This window comes from Protopterus annectens, chromosome 5.part0 (assembly GCF_019279795.1).
Source record: "Protopterus annectens isolate FY-2018-M chromosome 5.part0, PAN1.0, whole genome shotgun sequence".
Classification (NCBI taxonomy): Eukaryota; Metazoa; Chordata; order Ceratodontiformes; family Protopteridae; genus Protopterus; species Protopterus annectens.
In genome coordinates, this window is record NC_056735.1 from 1887695496 (window position 1) to 1887700776 (window position 5281).

The window sequence follows — 5281 nt, forward strand, 5'->3', positions numbered from 1 at the left end:
ATTAATTTTAGTACTTAATATGAGAGTGACGTAGCAGCTGAGAAAAGAGTATCAAAGCAGAAGTGATGCAGGTGAGGAGGGAGTTAGGTTGTATGTCCAGTGGAAAAGCACTTGCAGTCAGATTTTTGATAAAGGTGTCGTTTCAGTTGAGCTCTAAAGGTGGGGAAACAACAGACTTCTTTAAGGTGAAGGGAAGGACTGCCATAGTTTGGGTGCAAGAATGGAGAAGGAAAGGTTGGTACAGTGCAGTTTACTTTGGGGTGTCTGCAGTGAGGGAGCTAATTGGGAGAGGTTGCGGAGGTTGTACGGGTGGTTTTATTATGGAGTTTGGCTGCAAGAGGCAGAAAGGCAACTGCTTGAAGTATTTTTAAAACAAGAGACCCTCAGAGTAGATCATGACTGGCAGCCATTTGGCCTGGAGAGGATAATGCAGTGGTGTTCTTGAAGGAAGGCATTGGAAATGAATCAGCAGATTTTGTTTTCAGTGGACTGTAGAATGATGATTTTTTACAGGCTGTGGCTTTGATGGAAAGCCATTTTTCAAGTTGAGCAAGGACTCCTTTCCCTACTGCAGCTCTAGCTGGTCTGGAGGGAAAGGGAGATATTTTCCAGGACCAGAATAAAGGAGAACTGATCTTTTTCCTGGTGTTTTCAGTGTGGCTTTGGATGTTAATTTGTTTCTATTGGGCAACCACTGAGATCTGTGATGTTGGAGGAGTCTTTTAAGCTTTTGTGAGGTCAAATATCATATTTTTTGTTTTAGCAGGGTTTAGGAGTAGCTTATGGTTATTTAGCCTAGGCTTAAGGGAGTGAACGTCAGAATTAAGCTAGCTTGAATAGTTGAATATTTGGGACTGGGTCAAAGAATAACCATGTCATCTGCGTAAAGAGTAATAGGAAGGTTAGGGAGATCAGAGGGCAGCTTGTTAATAAAGATTGAAAACAAAACACGGGCGAGTATGGACCCTTGGGGCACTCCTCTGGTATGGGGAGCTGGCAGCAATAGTGATGGGCCTACTTTGATTCTGAAATACCTGTTTTACTTTGACTTCAAGAAATGTTGGAACCAGATGACAGTGTTGGGACTAACCTTGATTTCTTGAAGGGGGTGAAGGAGCAGGAAGTGATCAATTAGTTCAAAAGCTCTGACTGACAGCGTAAATTAATGAAACAGTATCAAGCTGGCTAGTACTTGTTTAAGAACATCTGTTATAGGCACGATCAATTTCATTTAGCCAATTAGATGCAAATAAAAAATGAACATTCTAAAGATTTAATAAGCAATGGGGAAGCACCAAAAATCCTTACTTTATTGAGTACAAAAGCCTCCATCCTGTTGTCGAAAAGCCTTCCTACACTTGGTTTACAAGCATTAACTTGTAAAACCACATGTATAAGAATAAACAGCTGAAATTATATAATTACACATATCACAGCACTACAAATGAATTATAGAGCAAATGCAATATACCTCACCTCACAAAACAGTACTAAAATTAACTTTAGCAAAAACTTAACAGCATACCCACCCTGAAAAAAAGTGAGTGCTGTCTTCTTTTGAACCTTTGAAGTGACAGGCAGTCTCCTAGTTTCCTTCTAACCATGCTGAGAAGCTGAGAAGCAGCCATCTCCCCAGAGAAAACAACAAGCTGTTATGTAAACGTTGTTATTGTAGACTATATGCCTTACAAATTCTGATAGGTATAAAGAAATAAACATTTATACTTGTTCATGTAATGACACAGACCCCTTGGAAAAAAAGCAATCCAAATAGCAATAAAGAAAGAAATGACTTCTGCGGTTCAGACATATTTCAAATAAACCAGTTGCTGCTTGATGTCACTAACTGGAACTTGCCTAGAGATAAGGTACAACTCTATAAAACCAAGTTTTATCGCAATAAGGCTCATTTGTCATCCAAGAATGAATCAAAATGCCAGCAATACTCTACATATTCACAAATAAATTTGAATTATTAATATACTTAATACCCTAGCCCGACAATATTGACCAGTGTCCATGTCCCGAACAAGTATCTCTCCGCCACTCCTTTTCTTTACAGAATAATACGGTTTACATTTCCAACGTAATCTGCGTTGAAACATCTCAGTCCATCAAATCACAACACTAAAACTTACTTATATAATTGATGTATCCATCAGCGGCCCCAACCTCCTCTTGTTGAATCCTCCTCTTTGCTGTCAGGGTAACGGTTGTACTGGGGGTGGTTTGTTCTGGCGTGTCCACCTCAGTTCTAGTTACAAAGAGGTGACCGCAATTAACATTTTTATGGATTTACTTAAGAGGAAACAAAGTCCAAAACAAGAACAGCTGAGATGATGGTACCGCGCGGTCTCAGTGAATAGCAACGGACTGCAACCCTGGGGAAAGAATCACCGACTAGCTTCCTCACTTAAAAGTCTCTTCCTTACAAGCATCAGCGTGCTTCTGCTTTGACGACGAAACAGCCTCAGCAGCAGTCAGCGCCTCCTTGGCGCGCAGCTCCATCTCTCAGCGCATGGGAGAATTGCTGTACAGCGAGTGACCATGCGGGCACGTGCAATGGAAATAATACCTGAAAATGCGCGGGATCGTGCACGGATACCGGCACAGGGTAACAGGTGAGAGTGTGTGTGTGTATGTGTGGGTGTGTAGGGGGGAGGATCATGGGGCAAAGTCAAGTTGTTTGGAAGGAAAGACAAAGACACAGTCCAGATTTCACACTGAATTTCGTGTTACTCATAGCTTTCATCTGCCCTTGAGTTTAAGGTCTGCCTCTGATTTTGACTCAAAATTTTAACTCTGCCCATCTTAATCCCTCCTAAGACTGTGGACTTTTGGCGAAAGCGACGAATAAATTACACTTAATAAATAATGACAATCATTAGAGACAGGCTTTTGTACTTCAGAAAATGTATATTAATTCACATTCTCTTATGCAGTCAATCCCTCAAGTTAATAGTGCTAATATTTTCAGTGTCCCCGACTGTCCTTGATTATTTTTGAATTCCTAATTCTGTTGAGATTTTTCCCGACTCGTTGAGAGCTTTGCTGAAAATACCAAATACTGCTTCTAACTTCTTTTCTGAATCAAGAGACAAAAGTCTGAATAAGGTAGCCAGTCATACACCGTATAGTATATTAAGTATTTAAAGACGTAATGGAATAGTTACCATCGTTTATGGCTTTTGGCTGTTTTTTTTTTTTTTTTTTTTTTTTTTTTAGAAGACCCGAATCAGAGACAAATCTCAGCTGTATCGGGCACAAATCCAGAAACAATCAGGGACAGTCAGGGACTCAGGGACACTTTTAAACTGTTGTCACTATTAACTCGAGTCATTTACAGAATAAGAGAACGTGAATTAATATACATTTTCTGAAGTAAATTTTAATTATTATCATTATTAAGTGTAATTCAACATATTTTCTGTAAAAATAAAGATTATTATTCTGTAAAAGTCAAACGTTTTAGTAGGGACTAAACAAGTCAGAGCTAACATTTGAGTCAAAATCTGGAATGTTCCTGAAAATAGGGGCAGTTGAGAGGTATTGTTAAATTAAGTACCCACATACAAGGGTGTACCCAGAGAATATAATTTTGTACTTGTGTGCTCTTATTGCTGCCTTCCAACCCAACTGTCAGTTAAAAACAGATCCCCACACCACTTAAATATTTGTATCGCTTTCCCTCTAAAACCATTAAACAGACATTCTTTCAGTCTATGAAACTCATTGGAGGCATTAAGTTCGACAGTTATGAACACAGAATGGTCTAAAAAAGCAATGGTTTCTCTAAGTAATGTAAAGAAACTTGAACTCAGTAGATTACAAAGAGTACGCCTAGCTACACCTTTGCCCACATACATACACTAATGAAAAGATATGCTGTCCTGAAACATGTAATACAGTGGATCTTGGGGGCTACACAAAGGCCATTGAAAAGTAGGGACATCCAGCCAAAAATATGGAAATCTAATTAGCTTAAAATTAGAATTCCAAATAGCACATAAGTCTCCCCACTTCCATTAGGAATGTGTGGCACTATTTAGAAACATGTTTATCATAGACACAGTGCAAAATGTTTAAACTTTAATGAACGTTATTGCAAAATTCTAGACAAGATCATTTATTTTTACTTCTGAAAAAGGGAGATGTAAGATATATGATGTATGTCCTCCTTTCAATTATTGGTGTCACTAGTATGTTGGTCATGTAGTGTGCTTTTCTGTGTACTAGACAGCTTCAAAAATCATCCATCAGAAAATTGTTTGGAGGGGTAAATCAACTCTGAAAATAGGGGCATATCTCCAAAAATATTGTCATCCTGTACAGGGTTAAATCAAGTCTAAAAATAAGAATGTTCCTACAAAATAGGGACGGTAGAGATGTTCGGTGGGTGGAGAAGGGGGTCTACATTCTGGAATTTGGTTAGTACAGTGGTATAATATTTCAAAAATCCTCTGTATGTCTTTCAGAAAATTTTGTAGTTTTATTTCTAAAGACTTGGCTATTCCACGTCTTTTTTTTTATTTTTTTTTATTTCAGAAGAACACTATCAGTGGCAGCCACAGCCCTGGAGGTACTACAAGAATTACATGATAGGGGACTAGTAAAGAAGAAATCAGGTAGAACTACGGTAAATCTGGTACTGATAAAAGAAAATGCCCAAACATTGAGTTAAAAGGATATTACACTGGTAGATGGAAGTTAAGGCTGAAAGACATTGAAAAAAGGGGTACAGCATAATGTGGTGCGTGAAATATCAGAATAATAGAAACTGATTAGTAATAAAAACAATGTAACAATGACAGGCTTACAGTAGTTAAAATGTATATATAGCAGAAATAATATAGTGTGATTGGTAGGCCAACAGTAGCCAGAACTTATTTAGTTTAGGGTTTGCACCTCATTTGCAAAGCAAGAATTAAGAGGCATGAAATTACATCAGCCTTTCCTGCACCCAGTGGAACCAAATAAGGGAAATCCTGTCTGAGATTGTAGCCTCTAGGCGGCTCATGAAATATACTTGTACGACACAAGGTTTTTCAAGTTCCATGAAGAGGAATGGAGACTGGTTCTTTCTGTACTAATTTTGGCCTGACTGATGTTGTGGATGTGGTGTGAGAAAGAGTAATGGTTTACTTTTTACTCCCCAGATTATAAGAGTTATTCCAGGATGGCTTGGTTTTTAACATTTTTACACAAAGATTTAGCCCTGAGTAAGAACTACTTATATGCACACCCCAAACACACACCAACCTGGTTAACAACAGGAAAGACA

General features: G+C 38.5%; 1 long non-coding RNA gene across 1 annotated transcript in view; it reads right to left on the reverse strand.

The window, feature by feature from the left end:
* The window catches only part of LOC122801967, a 1870547-nt gene extending 1867945 nt beyond the window's left edge, over positions 1-2602 (reverse strand). The window contains exon 1 of the long non-coding RNA XR_006364828.1: positions 2139-2602. This is a non-coding gene — a long non-coding RNA (uncharacterized LOC122801967). The remainder of the gene's footprint in view (positions 1-2138) is intronic.
* Positions 2603-5281: the final 2679 nt, after the last annotated feature.